This window comes from Cryptomeria japonica, chromosome 8 (genome assembly GCF_030272615.1).
Source record: "Cryptomeria japonica chromosome 8, Sugi_1.0, whole genome shotgun sequence".
NCBI lineage: Eukaryota > Viridiplantae > Streptophyta > Pinopsida > Cupressales > Cupressaceae > Cryptomeria > Cryptomeria japonica.
Window position 1 is genome coordinate 518,319,191 of NC_081412.1, and position 18,975 is coordinate 518,338,165.

At 36.4% G+C, this 18,975-nt stretch overlaps 1 pseudogene; it reads right to left on the reverse strand.

Annotated features, from left to right (window-relative positions):
• The window catches only part of LOC131056025 (histidine--tRNA ligase, chloroplastic/mitochondrial-like), a 153,076-nt pseudogene that overhangs the window by 89,744 nt on the left and 44,357 nt on the right, over nucleotides 1-18,975 (reverse strand).

The following is an 18,975-nucleotide window of genomic DNA, read 5'->3' on the forward strand; positions in this document are numbered from 1 at the left end:
TTTAGATAGATAATTGGATTAATATTGTGATGTAGTTTTCATTAGAAGTAATCTTCATTGGTAACCCTTTAGGATGTCAATGATAGTCTTCCGCTTATGTTTTTAGTTGTGCAAGTTATGATTAATTCTCTTAATCTTTAAAAAAAAAAAATAATTTCTCCCTTTAGTTGCCTTGTAGTGTTGCAATCCTTTAGGGTTCCTGGCGGGGCATTACATACACTAAGAGGCGCAATAGATTATCTGTGGAAAAGATGAATAATCTCATCTTTATTCATTACAACCTCCACCTAAGAATGAGAAAGAATGCATTAGTTGACATCTCTCCTATCATTCTAGATGAGGTTTGTTGTCCTCATTTTTGTTTCCAAAAATGAAGGACCACTACGTTAAAATTTTTGTGAAAAAATGAAAAATTTTACTCTATGGCACGCTTCTCGAGACATAATTTTGACGAATCCTTGGACTGGCTTAATCATCAGTCTATCCTCGAACTACGTTTCGAATTTCGTCAAATTCTGGGTTCGTTTGCTATGCCTTTCTTTCAATTTCGGGTTTTAAAACCCCGACTGCAGGTGGAGAATTTTCTTCAAACTGCAAGTTTTAATGATATTCATTGTTTTGGGTTTTTGTAGGGGAATTTTTAGCTTATTACATATGCATTTTTATTAAAAGATGTTACTTGTAATTTATTTTAATTTTTCCTTCCTTCCTTTGTTAATTTTAATTGTTTTTTGGTCATGTTTAGTTAAAATAGGGATTTTTTGGCTCAACTGCAAGTAAACTTGTAGTTTGGTCAAAAAACCCCTACTTTAATGGTTTTTACATGTAATAGGGATTTTAAATCCCCATTACATGTGTGCAAGTATTTCTAACTTGTTGTAGGGATTTTATTTCCCTTTTACAGGTTTTTAAAACTTGTAGTTTGCTCCAAAAAAACCTGATTTTGCCTTGCAAGTGCATTTTTGACAATTTTAAACTTGTCATTTGGTTCAAAAAACCCGAATTTGCCTTGTAAGTGAAAAAGTGAAAAATAAAACTTGCTATTTGATTCAAAAAACCCGATTTTGACCTAGTGAGTGAAAAAGTGAATTTTAGAACTTGTTATTTGTTCTAAAAAACCCGATTTTCATTCCCTTATGCATTTCGAACTTGTCTTTTGCTCCAAAAAACCCGAAATGCAAGGAAAAATGATTTTTGACCATTTCAAGGCAAATTTTGTGGAGAAATTGTTGGAGGAAGGAGGCGTTTTGGTTTGCATCCTATTTTCATGCATTCTTGGACACCTTTCGTGACATTTGGAGGATACATTTACTGGTTTTTTGCCCTAAATCAGCAACCACGTTTTTCTTCAATGCCACATTTTGAGGGATTAAATCTTCAACAAACTGCAAACTCCTAAATCGTTTTGCCGTTTCTCACCTAGGCGTGGAGTTTGGGAGGAGTTTTAAGCTATTTAATGATGCCCTCCAATATGCAATAAGTGCCACGTTTTTTCCTCCACGTGAATCATTATGGCTGCATATTGGAAGTGTTGAATACCACGCATCTTCAAGGACATGGATCGTTTTAGCTTGAAGTACCAAGGCGTTGAGGTTTAAGAAGCATTCAAGCATTTTCTATGACATTTTGCTCTTGCTTGGTGCCACGTTTTTCCATATAAGACATTTTTGCAAAAAACGTGATAAGGGTTTGGCATTACGGATTGCTCCTTTTTACTGGTTTTGCTTCTTCATTCCAAGAATTGTTGCATTATTGGAGAAGCATTTTGCATTTTTAAGAAAGGTATGTTCTCTTTCCTTTCTTTCCTTCATTTTATTATTTTCTTGTTTTCTTAATTTTCGTTCTTAGTTGTATTTTCGGCATGTGTTGTTCTTTCCCCAAAAATTGGTTTTTGTGAAAGAAATCTTCCCATTGGTATGCAATTTTTGAATTGCATTGTTCTTCCCAAAATTCCCTCTTTACTTGTATTCGGGAATTTTTAATCTCAATTACAAGTTCGCTGGAAATTCTTGTTTTTCCCCTACGGTTAAGGAATTTAACCATTTTTGGTTAAAATTCCAAGTCGAAAAGTGTGAAATACCCCTCCCTTGCAAATTCAGGTTTTAAAAACCAGATTACATGTCGAAGAGTTCTTCCCATTTTCATGAAAATGACTTTCCCAGATTTTCCCATTTCTATCCATTCATGTTCCCCATATCTGTACTTTTTGTTTCCATCATTTCCCACAAGTCAAAATCTCATTTTTCGTCCATTTCTCCATTTTCGAATTTACAAGTGTACTTGTATTCGGGTTTTAAAACCCTGAGTGCATGTATGTCCTTTCCAACTTGTATACTTGCGAAAATTCTCCCAAGATCCGAAATTGGTCAAAGTCAAGATTTTCCCATTTCTACATATTTCCCCTGCTCCTCTCACAAAATCGTGAAATTCAAAAATCAAAGTTTTACCCATTTGAAGAAGGAAGAATGATATTTGCAGCTGACTATGATGTTGCCTTAACTCTTTTGAGTCTTCATCACAGCATTCTAGGTTCACAATCAATGTCAGATTTGCCAACATCTCCAACTCCAAAGAAAATGAAATACAAATATGACAAATATCAGAATGAGGTTGCACCTTCCCAGGTTTCTTCTCCTTTGGATCGCATCAGGGACACGGAGATAGGGCACTTGATATGGCAGAATTCATCAACAGGGTAGAAGATCCACAAGATAACAACTTGCAGCGGCTGTTGGACAGCCATATCCATCATGCATCTTCCTTCCCAGTGGCTGCCCTAGAACCTAAGTTCGTTCTTGCATGCGCCCATCATTTTGACAAGGAATCAAGAGTCATAAAAAATGATGATGGTGAAGCTATAATTCGTCTTGATGCAGATACAATCGAGAAGGTCTTCAGAATACCTCCTGCACCTGTTTATATGGAAATCACTAAAGAAAGTGCAGCAGAGTATTATGTGAAAAGGGAAAAAGATTGCAAGCGACACATCAATAGGTGGATCCAAGAGCCACGTCCTTCCTTCTCAAGGTGGGCAAAGTTGTACCGTTGTGAATTCAAATGGGAGATAGGAGACACCATCACTCTTCTCAGTAGGATGATGGGCCTTGAGCATTCCAATGTCTTTGAGCCATGGATGTATCAGTTCATTATGTTCATACGACAGTCACATCACATTTCATGGGGGGAAGTCATCAGTGATGCCTTGTGCAAACAACTTACAGCAGTTCCTACCACCATGACCTTCTTCATGAATTCTTATTTGGTATATTTAGCAGCATCACTTAGACACTTTCCAGGTCTTTCTACCAAGGGTGATCGCTCGCTTATACCAGTTTCGGAATATTATGACCAGTTGCCATTGAAACCCAACAGACTGCATTTTAGAAGGGTCCAAGATGCATTCTTTGGATATTTCATGTGTCAGTTTGACATGGATCTCAGGAACAAAAGAGTATCAGATGAGGCATGGGTCAAGGTGTCTGAGTATGCGTGTTTGTTCCTGCAATTTCCCACCTTCACCTATATGAGGATTGGATGCTATGATGGTCAGCCATACATGCTTCCAAGATACCCAACCGATAAGATAATTCTTATGGAGTTGGGAAGACAGATCATGGCTGTTCATACTTTTCAGTCTGCTAGACACAAGGTTGGAATGGGGATCTCTACCACAAACCCATTGAAAATTGGTCGATACTCCCTTGTCACATCTGTGAAGGCTAAGGCCATGGAGGCTGAATTGCAGGAAATCAAGCTTAAAAGGTTCAAACCTAGAGCTGATTTTGATTATAGAGGTATGAAGGAGAAGATCAAGAAATCTTTTGTGCATGTTCATCGCATTGAAGACATTTGGGTAGATCTGCGCACCGAAGCCGGCGTTCTGAAGATGGAATACTGCAGGCTCACTGTTGAGAAAATTGTTGACTTGAACTTGGCGGATATCCCACAAGGGATGATTGATGACGGGCATATACTTGATCCTGAATACACTTCACGAAGGGTTGAGGAAGCTCCACTTCCTTTGATCCAATGGTCACACAAGGAGTGCATCTCCATCCTTGACAGATTTCAGCCTATTTTGGCCAACACCAATGCATGGCTGAAAAGTAATGCTGTTAGACTTATCAAAATCAAGGTTGGTAAAGAAGATGATTCTACAGGGCCTCTTGGGCGGAAATCTGAGATTCAGATTGACAATAAGGAGGGTGCTTCATCTTCAGGCACAAGAATCAAGTTACGAGTCAGTCATGCAGTAGTGCTCCCTCCTGAGGAGACGACTATTTGTGGGAAGGAGAAATCACGATTCCATGTTCAGGTGATCGATCTGGATAATCCAGAAGAGGGGCAACAATCTGACAATGCTCCTAAATCTCCAATTTTAGACTCGCCTCATGTGGTCATTCCTCTAGTTTCCATTGAGACGCCTCTTTCTCCTCCTGATTTGCTCGTGGATGAGTCTCCTCAGAATGCAGTTCCCATTTCAGCATACGAGCCTTCTCCTGATTGACAACAAGAAAGTGTGTTGAAAGTCCCTGAAGATAATCCCACTTGCTTTTAGTTATCAGAAATTGATACTTCCACTTCTGGTTTTGAAGAATTCATGAGGCAATCTTCATGCCCATTGGTAACTAAGAAAACCTTGGTTGCTGTCCAAACAGATATTCCTCCGAGGGTGACCACGGTAATTCAAACAGAAACTGCTTCTCCTTCACCTACGGCTGCTACTGGAAGTGAGTTGATGACTTTGCCTCCATGGCTTAGTTCTTTCACCCTGAAAAGGAAGAAGCAAGAGATCTCACCTGATGCCTTTGACTACCAGCAACTCAAACAGTCCAAATCCAAAGTTGCTAAGAAGGCCAAGACTATCTCTAGGGTAACTGTTGATAGCAACAAGATGAAAGTAGCTGAAATTGTGGAACCTATTGCAGATAAGCCACTTGATGAAATGTCAGCTGCTGATTATAAGGTTACAAGGATAGAATTGGGCAAGCAAATGCATGAGGTCATTAAACATGATGCTCAGTTTTCTGTTGCTTCATTAGTGCAAAGGTGTGATGATCTTCTTGCGAAGAAAGACAAGCTAGAAGAGGAAAACCGATAGCTTATGGCAGCCATTCATAAAATCACAAAACCTGCTACTGAAGGGAGTAACTCCATAGGTTCTTCTGGTTCCCAAGAATCAATTCGTGGAGTGGAAAGGGCTGCTTAGAAAGTACAAGCACTGGATTCCTGGGTTGATCAGCTTCATGATCAATGTGTACAAGTAATAAAAGACATTTTTCAAATAATGTCTAAGTTGGAAACCATTGAGGAGAAACTGGATTAGACTTCTAACACTTTCAAAAAGAATCTGGAAAGTGTTGAGAAAAGTCTGACAATCTGGCATACCATACCCCAACAACAGCTGAGTATTTTGCAGGAGCATGCCATCATCTCTTCCAAGGTCATGTACTTGGAATTTGAAGAACTCATGGAAAACAAGAGCCTTGTTCTTAAATCCCTAATTGAGGAGATCGGTGATGCAAGGAGATTCCGGGGTGAAGTTTACCGAGATATTGTCTCACATTGTGAAAGGGCCTCTTGCAACATAGTAAGTCAGGATGGAGAGCTGATTCCAGAAGAAAAAGTTCTTGCTGATTTACAGATGAGGATTCATAATGAATGGAGGAGCGAACAATTCTCGGCAGCTTCAATTCAAGCATTGATGAAACACCAAGCCTTTCTGCATGAAATCTAGTCTATCCTGGATAAAAACAATTCCGCGCTCCTCCGCTGTCACGACACTATTGTGAAGACTATGGTTGTTGCCAAGAACACCCATGAACCGAATCCTGAAGAACTACAAGCGAGCATCCGGAAATTTCAAGGATTTGTGTCTTCACAAAATGCAACTTAAGTGTTTTTCAACACTTAGTTGAATTTTCCCTCTTTTGTAATCTTTAGTTGTAATTTAGTTTTGACTAGTTGAATTTTCCCTCTTTTGTAATCTTTAGTTGTAATTTAGTTTTGACAAGTTGCATGTAAAAGTATTTTTTGTAAAATGCAAGTTACACATTACTTGCACTTTTGTAATTACATGTAAATCAACTACAAGTTGTGTTCGATTAGGACTGTAGTTGGAATAAGTCTAAGTTAGTTGGAGTAACTCTTAGTTAGTTAATGAAGTCTCAGTTATTTATTGAATGAGTCTTGGTGGTTGAGAGAATCTCTCAAGTTAGTTAGGATCCTCCCACCTTTTTCTCAAGGCTCCTCTTCTATAAATACTTGAGGAGTCCATTGTAATTATCATCTTTTGGAAAGCAAGCAAAAACTCTGCCAAATTTACAGCAAGAAGTCTTTGAGCTTATGTATGTGGATTGAAAGTTTTTGAAGAATAATAAAGAAGGATTACTCAAGTTTTGAGTCTTTGAGCTACATGTTTGAGTTTGAGTCTTTTTATTTCTTCTATGCAAAGTGTTTCTAAAGGAGCTTAGTCCAATCTGATTGAAGTCTTTGAGTTGCAAGTAGAGAAAATTAATTAAAATAGGAAACTCTCTTGAAGGAGTAGCAAGTCTTTGAGCTTGCGTCTATTCTTGAGGAAAAATTACTGTTTGATAAGAAATAGCAGCAAGTCTTTGAGCTTGCATTAGTTCTTGTCTTTGTGTTGAAAGAATAGATTATTCCAGTCTTTGAGCTGTTATCTTTTATTCATTGTAAAATTTAGTATAGCAAAGGGTAGATAGGACTTCCAATAGTCAAGTCTTTGAGCTTGGTATTGCTGTCCCGTCCCAAAGGAAGTGACGGAAGTCTTTGCGCTTTCAGAAAACTTCATTTCCTTTCTCTTATTTCACTTAAAAGTGGTTACTGTTGTTATTCAATCGCTATCCTTTTCTGTGAAGAGAAAAGGATATTGTCTTTCTTGAAAAAAGAAGAAAGATTGCTATCCCATCCCATTTTATTTTCCAAGTTGTAGTTAAATAGGGGGAGCCTTCCCTTAATTAGGAGAGTTTTTACTCATGTGCTGTGGTTGAAACCACAATTTTGTATATTTCTCCAAATGTACAAAATTTTCACCAACAAGGTTGATCTTGAAGCAGAGTGGGCCAATGAGAATCAGACAGCTCCTGGGACTCCTACAACTGTCTTTAGTGATGATGACATTGATTGGATCGACCAGGTAGATATAGAGGCTGAGGCTGTAGCCATGGCAGAGGAGGAGCAGAGAGCACGAGCAGAGATAGGAAATACTGAGACTCAAAGTGACACAACTGTTCTTGATGTTGGTGAGCATGGCATGGTGTCACGGGGAGCGACTATGGTTGCTGAATCATCCAAGACCTACTTTAAATGCCTTCACAGGGGGCCAAAGCGAGAGGGTGCACGACCCTCTGAGCCATAGGCTTGTACACTTGTAGTTGTATTTAGTATTTACTATTTACCTTTGGTATTTGTATGAAACATTTGATGATGATCATATGATGACATGGATTTTTTATTCCATGAGTTTTGTAATATTGTATACATTTGACAATATTTATATATCTATGTTTGTTATTTTCTTCAGCTACAATTTGCGTTTATGCTTATGTGATTGATGTATACTTGTGTATGTAATCAAATGAGCCGAGTTTGATGATGTTTTTGTGTCTTTAAGGTGTATTCAATAAAGGGTGTCTGAAACAAGTTTTAAATCTTTAAAAATCTCTAAATTTATTGAGTTTTTCACTTTCCCGAGTCTGGAGCCGAGTCCCGAGTCCGAGTCGGCCTTGCCAAGTCCGAGCCGAGTTTGAGTCTCGTTTCTTTGGTTTTACTCAAAAGCACCTCTGATTTATATCACAAAAAGTGATTTATGCAAAGGATCTTGACTCAGAAAACTGAAAGGAAAAAAACTTTCTCAAACAATTAACTAAATAAATCACAATGCATAACCTGTGATTTATGCATGAGACAAAAATTCCAAAAAGGTTATTTAATCAATAACACAATATGACAATGACTCTCAATCACACATCAAATAATAAGCTCATAAATATAAGGTATAAACTAGTATTTTATTGAATTTTCTGTCAAGAACTATAAATGTGAGTTACAAGAAAGAATTCTCTGCCAAGCTTGAGAATAAAAATCCAGAACCCCTTCCAAATGAACTGCTTTTTTCCTTTATACATAAGGGCCTTCCAAATGCAAGGATAAGATGACTCTAAGTCAATTGAAGGTAAACTAGAGTGATCTCCAACTCAAAAGATCTCAAAATCCGAGTAGAGAAGAAAATCCACCCAAAAAGGCTTCAAATTTTGCATAAATGTGTGAAATCTGGTCCAAACTCTTGGTCAACTGAAGGTTGACCCATGAAACACTCAAAATCAAGCATCAACTGCTGGAGAACTGGCACAAACCCATGCATAACTGCACCTTAAGCCCAAATCCGACCCCAAACTCATGAGATAACTCCACCTCTTTGAGTTCAATATTTTTCTTCCATATGCATATTGGGAATAAATATTAAAGACAACTATAATAAATACTAATTGGATTTATAATTTATCCAATTAGAATATTCATTTTACAATTTTCAATGTGTCTATGGGTGAAAAGTATTGATTTCAAAAGGCTATAAAGATGCAAAAATAATTTCCTTATAAGGATATGATGATAGGAAATTTTCTTTTTTATATGCAAAACTTATTAATTAAAATAATTAGTTATTATGTTAATGTTGCTAGAAGTTTATATTTTTGTCAACATAACATAATAATTAATTATTTAAATTAATTACATCTTTTGATTTTAAAAATAAATCTTTTGAAAGACAGGGGTTTTAAAGCCTCCCCACGGCTAAGCGTGACATCTCATAAGTGGGAGCCTAAAACTCGACCACTATGCATTAGCTCGCATTGTTAAAAATAAAATTCAATCCCATAAAAATGGGAAAAAAGCGATACAAAGAGATGTAAGTGGTAGTAAAACCTAAACTTTCGTATTCATCTTTGCATTTTACACTGCTGAAGAGGAATTCCACCGCACTGCTAGGGTTCCGACAAGGAGATGGAAAACTATGAACTGCATGTTGACTCCCCTCCTTTGGCAGTTGTCCATGGCTTCAATCGGTTTGCTCCATTTTCGACCTTGCAGGGATTTCTTCATAAATCACGGCATTTCCTCCATTTGCAAAAACGGGAAAGGTATTTTCGAGCTGCATATTTTGAAGACATCTCTGCAATTTTTTCATTTTCCATTGAAAAACTCGGCAATGTGTATTTAATTTATGAACTTTGCTTGCATTTTTAAAAGAGTTTTCAATAGTCTTTTGAAATGCTTCTGCCCTCATTACGAGCAACAATGCATTCCCTTTCTCTTTCTCTAATCATGCCAAACAGGAATGCGATGGCCCTCACCAAAGCTGTCGGCCAATACACCAGTTTTACGTGTTTGAAACCACTGATTGAAATTATTCTCAAACCTTTCTGGTATGAATTTTAAGTCTCCATTCTTCAGAGCCTTGAGAGCTTTCTTAGACAAAGATTTCTTTATTACAAACCATTGCTTACTCACAAAGGGTTTGATAACTCCTACCACCTCGTTGAGATCTCGGCATTTGTAGAGTATATGGTTTTGCCCTCATTACGAGTCCTACATTTTCCAGATTTAACCAAACCTTACTCCGAGCAACAACTTATCAAGACCTCTACACGGCCCAACATTCTCATTTAGAGATTTCTTTATTGCAAAACCCAAAAGTTTTGATATCTCTTCTACTGAGAAGTTTTGTTTCGAACAATAATTGTTTGCTAGTATCTCAGCCAGAACAGTTGTTATAGATATACCAAAAATGAACACCAACAGCTCCTACTAGATCTTTGGTATAAATATTCCCTCTTTCATGTTGTGCCTTGATGTTGCTTGCAATTCCAGAAGCAAAATTTGTCAGCTTCATTCTTGTTCATATCTACCAAAATGGGAATAACTCTTGGTTTCACCAATGCTTGAGAAGCCCAACCCTTTGATAAACTGAGTAGTTGAAGAAGATTCTCAACTAACAGAGCTGCAAACTTTGTGTCCTCACGCACATATTTCATAATACTATTCTTGTTCATTTGCACCATAAGGTCCAGGGCTATTATGGAATAAATCTCTCATGTATTTTTTGCCTCAAGCTCCTTTGCCTTGGCTACAAATTCTTCTGTCCGTTGTATATGTGGATAAAACATGGTGCTTCTTTTTAGAAATCAATATAGAACTCCCACAGCAAAATGAAGCTTCTTAGTTTTCTTGTTCGTTTTTTGCATTGCAAGTTAAATACGGCTGTTAGGCCCATGTTATCTGGAAGGAAATGTACATCTTCTTTTTAAAAGTCACATAGATTATATGAGCTGGGCTCAACCCTTGTGGGAGCCTCATTTAATCCCACTCATACATGAAATCTGTAATCTGCAATTCTTATTTAACTTGTTTCTGCACATCAAGCAAGCACAGTTAGAAAAACACTGATTCTCCAATGCAATGAGAATGACCTTTCCTTTCTATTTTCTTTGATGCTTATTTTTCTGTCAAAAAGGATCATGATTGAATAATACAAATGCATAGGTATGATTAGCAGATAATCAGTCATTGCTTGGATCGCTTGGATCTAACACATACCACTTTTTGACCTTTTCATGACCAGGAGACAATTGGAGGCTAAAAGACACCGGAGATGCAAACTTACACCAGCAAAAACAGACTTATGCCAGCCATATACCCCCAGGCAATGGCTGGTTCCCTTCTCATCTTTTCTTATGCATTTGTTTTATTCAATTTTGCATTTCTCCTTTGCATAGGAAAATAAAGATCACTCTCACGGTCTTGTGTGAGAGAAACATTTATTCAATAGATTACTTTCTCTTAATCTTTCTTGTATAAAAATGAAATATTATAAATTGAAGACAATTGAAAGATCTGGAATTTTCTTTATATAATTGTAATCTTTTGCCTGGCACTTGAATTTTCCACTAAATTGTAATCAATATGAAATTTGGTAATAGACTTACTTTGCAGACATACATATAAATATATCATGAATAGCATTTGCTAAATACATCTTATTATAAAATTTAATTTTAAATTACAAAATATAAAATTTATTCATAGCCTTTACAAACCCACTTCTAGATGTCAAGCACCCACTATCGTAAAAATCAAGTAATTCAGGTATATCGTTATTGGAGAGGAGGAACGACAAAGAGCCATACCTAAAAAACAAGATGCGTCTTCACTAGGAGGAATAAAAGAAGATCAAAGAGGACACTAGAAGTGATTGAACCCAACGTAGAGCAAACTATCGAAATACATAACCACAAAGTTGTAAACATGGCCATTTTGTGGTTCCATTTTTCAATTGATAGAACAATAAAGAGGCTCACATCAAAGATGATAGAAGATACTCCAAGTACTCAATATCTTATTTTAAATCCCTAGCCAATTTGAGGACTCTAAACATCTCACCGATGTCCCCATCAAGGAGGAAGCCCCAAAAACATCCCTTCTTTGAGGGAAACATCCCAAGGACATCTCCTTTGTGCTGGTGGTGATGGGGGCTAGCAAGGGGCCATTTCAATTGTGTCTCTTCATTGCAAGGACATACCCATCCCAAAACAACCTAATTCGAAAAGGGGACATGTACCTATGGAATATTGGGGATAATCTACAATTTCTCCTTCGCATGATTCACAAGTTAATCTCACAGGTATGTTGGTGTGTGCCCATGTATGGACACTAGGCTTAGGATTTCATAAGTTTCCCTAAGTTACAATTTTACATTTAAGCAAATAAAAAAATGCATATAGGGATAGTTCTTTGAATATCCATACATGTCATTTATAGTTAGCCCTAGTTATCTATCTACATGTGATTATCTAGGTATTTGAATTCTACATAATAAATCTTCTTTTTCCAAGAGATAAAGGCTTGTCACAACCACTTCTACCTCTCACAAGTACTTGAAATTGGTGAGCATTATGATTTTACAAGAAATCACTTCAGCAACATTTTGTTAAAACTAATCTTCTTAAGTAAAATCCATGATAAGATCTTGCATTGATAAAGGATGCTCACATATGGAAAGCTATTAATATGTTAGCATGTTTTTTTCAACTATACACTTAGCTCCAATATATATTAGGCAATGTATGTCAAAAAAAGTAAGCAAAAGGATTGGTAAGCATTGCACTAATATGAAAGATAACTTTCGTAGTCAACATGGGTGTACTAACATGAATAAGAACAAGGATTCAGAGTTCATGTTAGTAGCACAAGAAAATGGGCAAAGTCAAAGTGCTAAAAAAACCAAGATTAAGGAACTAAAAAACTGTGGGGCATAAAAGGTTGATGCTTCAAGTAACTACTCAAACAAATAGCAAGAAACAACCCTAAATGGTTTGTGTTCGGGAAAAAAGTCAAATGAAAACAACAAAATTGAAGGATAAAGAATAGGAGGAACAACACCACAGTAGTCCTCTATAAGCTTTGGAAAAAGGAAAAAATCAGAGGTAGAAACTGAGTTGGTATTAGCCAAAATTGAGATTAAAGAAGCCAAAAAACTTATGTGATGGGGTATAAAAGATGTAGATAAAATTATAAAAGCCAACACCACACTAGAAGGTCAGTGCTACTAATTGAAAGGAAGCATTTCCACAATTCCTTCACCTTCAACCGCAATTGCAATGAAGATCAAACCTAAACCTTTGGCTTCTACTAATGTGTAGCCACTAGATACTACTTCTCCATTTGCTCCCCATATCCCTATTGCATATTTTTTTGCAAAGATGTTGACAATGCTATAGAAGGGATAGATGTGGAGTGAGTTTGTTGAAAACCATGGATGGTCCTTAACATAGATTGCAAACTTTATGAGTACTTGCCAAGTTGCCAAGTACTCTATTTCTTTGCTCAACGAGTTTTTACAAACGCAAGAAAAATAGAGGTGAAAATGTCAATGCAGGTAAAACATTGGTTAAAATGTGTTTTTCACACTTTTCATTTGCTATAAAACCATGCATTTTCTATTTGCATCCCCACGTCATCGAGGTTCTTCAAAATCTGCCAGCCCTTCCTCATGGTTCTCGGTTTTCAAAATCTGCCAACCCTTCCTCATGGTTTAAGTTGTCGATTTTTTGCCAAACCAAATTTTGGTTTGCCAAGTACTCTCCAAGTCTGAGCCTACAAACTATGGTCCTTAATAAAGGAACAACAAATCATAGCATGCAAACAACAAAAAATCTAATGGAGACTAACAAAATGAAGCAAATGATGTTGACATGTACAGAATGTTCATCTTGAAAAGCCCTTTTGCATAAAAAAACCCAGCCACAAAAATAGTGACAAACTATATTCATGCAAAAACATGATCACAAACACAATGAAAACTTACTTGCACTAAAGATGTCCTATGCCCAGATTTTGAAGGAATTCCAGCAGCATTCCAATAACAATTTCATAGACCAAAATTTGCTTCTCTTCTACCAACATGAGCACTTGATAATTGATAATTTGCAACAACGCAATTTTCATGTGCCCAAGTGTCAATTTCCAAGTTCAGTGCTAGAGTCATGACTTTAATCCTCAAGAATCATTCAAACTTACAGGTAGCTCCCTTGGGCATTGATTCTTTTACATGTCTAGTTGTAAACCCCCTTTATCATGCTCTTATAAAGTAACTTCCATAGACAACACTACAAGTTGTGAGATTTGTCATACAAGGAATCTAATGAATTCTTCCAAGGGTGACACCCACTTCTATGAGGGCCAATTTTTATAGCACATTACAAATATTAAAATATTAGAAGCATTGCAAGATGTACAACACCTAGCCTTCTCTCATTTGTTGTATGCATTGCAAAAGCATAAGGGGAACAATCAAACAAGATTTTTGTGCCTAAAGTAGACATCCCACCCATGCAAATAGAGACTACCAAAGATTACATCATATACTTCCAATAACAAAATGTCAAACAATAATCCATCTTTACTATGGATGAAGATTCAATGCTAGCTTGCATTGCTTGGTTACCTTCATTCAATCCTATTTTACAACCAACCCAACATATATAAATGTAGGTGATTTCCAACCTCTATTCCCAATTCACTAACCAAGCTATAAGAAACCAGATTTGATTAAGAGCATGAGTCAAATAAGGCATTCAAACCTCTTACCTTTCAATCTAGTCCCTTGCATGAAATAATTGTGTGAGCTCTTCCACTCCATGAAAGCTACCACAAATTCTTTGAAGCTCCTTTCTTGAGCTTGACACAAGATATGTGTCCATCATCATCAAAGTAATCTCCATGAACTTTTGTGCCTATTTCCATGTAAACAACATTGTTTCTTTTATCCCTTTTCTCTTTAGAAGGAGCCAATTCAAGATGTCGCTTCTAGCACTCTTCATCCAAATGGACATCTTTATCACTATGTGAGCAATGAGACCTTCCCTTATCTCTACTCTTTGAGATAACAATGGAAGTAGCATTCTTTTTTCTCTTCCCTTTATCTGCATCCTCATTTTTGGTATCACCATCCTACTACTCATCACCATAATTGTTTCTTCAGAAAAAATTTCCCTTTTTATTTAGTTCATGGTGTGCACAAGTACATGCTTTGTACATATCTTGGTTCTTGGCCATGAGAACTTGTCTCTTCGATTGACGAAACAATCCTCCTACATATTTCATGAGGATTCTTTATCCATGATGTCTTTGTCCCTTTGGACTGCCCTCTTTCTGAACTCATTCGTATAGGCTTGCATGTTCTATCCTTGCCTCTATCTCAAGTAATGCCACTGCATCACCCACTTCTCTTGCCATATAGGACATAATTGTTTACATAGCAGCCTTTTAAAGTCCTCCCATTTTGCAACCAATGGAACTTTCTTGATCTCCAACAAATGTGCATAGCTCTCATATCAAGTGAGAGCATGCCCAAAAAGCTTTACTCTTGCAAAAGAAATCTATTGGTGTGGGGTCAGCTGATGGAGACTAAACTAAACCTCTATTTGGGACACAAATTGGTCCATTTTTTTGCTCTAACCCATCATATAATTGGATGTCAACCAGTGTCTCTGCTTTGAAAAATATCCCCTTTGAGGATTCTCCTTGTTCCATTTCTCTTCTTTCTAGTTCACCTTCTTCCATGTCATCGATTCGGATTCCCACTTTGGAGATGATGACCAACCTCATGCCTTTCAATTTGTTCAATTTCTCCTTGATATTCAAAATCCTTGCAACATCTTCTTCCAAATTCTAGAATATAGCTTCCTCATCCTCTTCTCTTGCCATTCTTAATCTCCTCAAACACTCTTTGGAGTTGATCTCAAGTTCAAAAGGTAGTAAATCTTTACTACCATTTGTTCTTCAAGTTGGCATACACCTACACAATCTACAAACTCATATTCCCCTATGGAAATTACTACTTCTATACCACTTGAACAATAAACCTCTAGGTTGACAACCCTAGAGTTGCATCAACAATGGACTCACCTAAGTTAACATGTTTGATGCTACTTCCAATCATCTACCCTAGCGCATTTAATCAGCTTACACCAATATCAATTGGGTAGAATCAGCTAGAAAATGAAATAAACAACAAGACACACACTGAGCAAGTATACACGTGACAAATATACTTATGGTGAAAACCCAAATAGGTGAAAAAAACTCTTAAAAAGTATGCAATTCAACATCCCATTCACAATATCAAATCTACAACAAGGAGATAGACAATTTAATGGTCTTATTGGGGCTGAAAACTAATCCTATAGTCACATCTATCTCCATTTTACTCTTTGTTTTTCATAAACCCCTATCCACTCTATCTCTTTGCTTCAACAATCTAGAAAAATTACTTTCTTCCACCAACCAATCAACCAACTCTGAATTCAAATTCTTGAGCTTCCCTTATTCTTCCTTTCCAATAAGCGATGACGATTACCTTGGGATGGTAATGACCACTCTTTCAACTTCCTCTGCCTATAAATATGGAAAATAATCTTCCAATGCGATGACCATCCATGCAACCACTGCTAAACTTCCCACCAAGATCACACAGTCCACCAATATAGAATACACACTTAGCCTGCTTGAGATAACTAGAACCACCAATGTATTATAACAGCCCCACCAACAAAGGAGCAAGAGACCACCAACAAGAAGGAACAACCCAATTATCACAGCCAAGGATGATTAAATGACTTGCCAAGAAGCCCAAATGACTTTTACTTGTTCCTTTGCTTCAAATCCTACAATTTCTCTACTCTTGTGAAACAATGGGGCTGTGTTTTGGTATTCTGATATGGCATTAAAGTTTGAGGTGTGGTGCCATCCTTATGGACACAAACAAACACATGCATGCACATGCACATGCACATGCACATGCATGCACCCATACACATATAGTAGAGCACATACACTCATACAAAAGCGCGCATATACTCACATAGTAGCACACAAAAACACAATTGCAAGGGCAAATCCACACACACAAATGCTCACAACTATGCCCACACACTTGCACGCACAAAAATCTTAGAAACATAACATGTTTCCATTTATCAAGGATTTTGAAAAATACTGGATGAATTGAATTCATAATCATCAATTCCATTAATTGTTACCTCTATACCTTAAACTCCAATTATATCCATATTCCATTGGTAATGTTCTCGACGACATCCTCTAGTCATTCTTTCATAATGCCAACATTGTCCTTTGCAAACCATTTGAGTGGGAATGACAAAGCTTTCCTGTATCACATAGACTCATTAAAATCCTGGATTATTACATCACCTAACAACGATCTGATCCTCGATTGGGAAAAAAAGGATATATTAAATTTCTCTATCTCTACCAATACATATTATTAAGTAAAAATGAAATAGAAAAAAATTGAAGTGAACTAGAATGTCTGAATAATGCTGAAATTGCAATGTATAAGTAAGAAGTGTGAAGGAGACCCTCTTTGCAAAACCAGCCGAGCTAAAGACGGTGTAATCTCTGGTCTTAGTGCGACACGCTGACCACCCTTGTCTTCAAAATTGTAGAGCTGTGAAAATAATCAAAATAATTTAATAATCAGATAATTTGAACAGAAGGCATTTGAACTAGAAATTGTTTAGAATAAATTTATTATACATTTCCTAAATTCAATACTTGTAGATATGTTCCTATGCTATATAAGTATATCACCGACCAAATCTCACTGTGATTCCTGATAGCTATGTCACTAGGTGAGTTAAAAACTCAAATATGGCAACTTATCACTTATATACAGCTAGTCAGCTCTAAATTTATAGCTCCACCTTTGTCCAGAATGTTATATCATTGCTTGTATGCCCTCTACAAGTAATCAATGAACATGTGATATAACATGGTTGGGTAAAATTAATAAATGTATTTATTTCAATGGTAGACAACGGACACCATTATAAAAAGTAATTAATTGTGGTAAAATTAAATTTTTTGACAGTTACATACAAAGAGAAACAGTATCACCACTTTGACCTTGTATGTTTCAATCTTACTGTACCCCACTCCTTGATCTCTTTAACATCCACAAATTCTTGTAAAAAATTCTCTAATCCAAAATGCTTCAAATATATCGACCTGTGTACTTTTCTTGCACAAAATCATAAAATCAATGCTACAGTTCTCCATGCCATATCTTTTTCATTCTCTCTTGTTTTTTTCTGATAGACTCGCAAATATTTTATTTATGATAGAAAGCTCCTCTAATGAACCTGATATGAGCAAGAATTAATTGAGTATAATAAAAACTTTGCACTTATGCATTGTTAACATAAGTGAATCCATGGACTAAGTATGTACCATTGCATAAAATCAATGCTACAGTTCTCCATGCCATATCTTTTTCATTTGCTCTCTTGTTTTTTTTTGATAGACTAGCAAATATTTTATTTATGATAGAAAGTTCCTCTAATGAACCTGATATGAGAGAGAATTAATTGAGTATAAAAAAAACCTTTCACTCATGCATTGTTAACTTTAGTGAATCCATGGACTAAGTATGTACCATTGCATGATTTATCACAAATTATCTTAGAAGTAAAAGGAAGTAAGTGTCCTTTCCAAATTCACCTTGCTGTCAGAGTAGGCTAGTAACCTTTTCTAAATTATGTGAAGCAGAAAACCAAGAAGTTCAACCACACACTTCAATGTATTGATGTTAAATTATCATAGACTTCCCCACCTTAAATTTTTTTTCTCCCTAGGTTCTTTAATCATAATTTTTTTGTAGTTACTACAAGAATGAAGAGTTGAAAAGTTTGAAAAAAGAAAACAAGTAACAAGTAGATAAAAACACATTAAAGTGAAATGTATTTTTGGTTCCAGGAGTGCATATCAATAGGTTAAGAATATCAGTCAGTAAAACCATGTGAACAAGTTGTGTTGAACTTAAATTGGATTGGATCAGATTGTGATTACTTTACTTAAAATATTTGTACGAAGATTTTCAGAATTGGAAAAGCAGCATTATAAAGAACAACTGATCCATAAAGAGCTTATTTCTATGCTTCTGACACTCATCAACATACAGAAATATGAAATTCTTCTTAACTCACACAAACTCCCCACATTGCATAATGCATAGAACATCATATTTGATACAAATGAAAATAGCGTGCTCAGAATGAAAGAAATGTATGAAAACATGCAAAACACAGTTCCCACAGCATGAAAATGAGACAAATATGCAACCATACAAATGAAGAAACCCTTGAAGGGAAAAAGGCTCCAGGAAGAGTGCGATGTCTTGCCTAGTGCCACTATAACAAAGATCATACCCATGTTAAATCACGCAGATGGTTGATTGGAACATAAAAAACAAGACTATGCTGCAACTTTACACCTGCTCTGCCTCAAACTTGACAATATTCTATCTACTCTCCAAGCAATCCCATTCCACAAGCAAAAAACTAGAAGTTTGTACCCAGATTCAACCTTCAAAACATT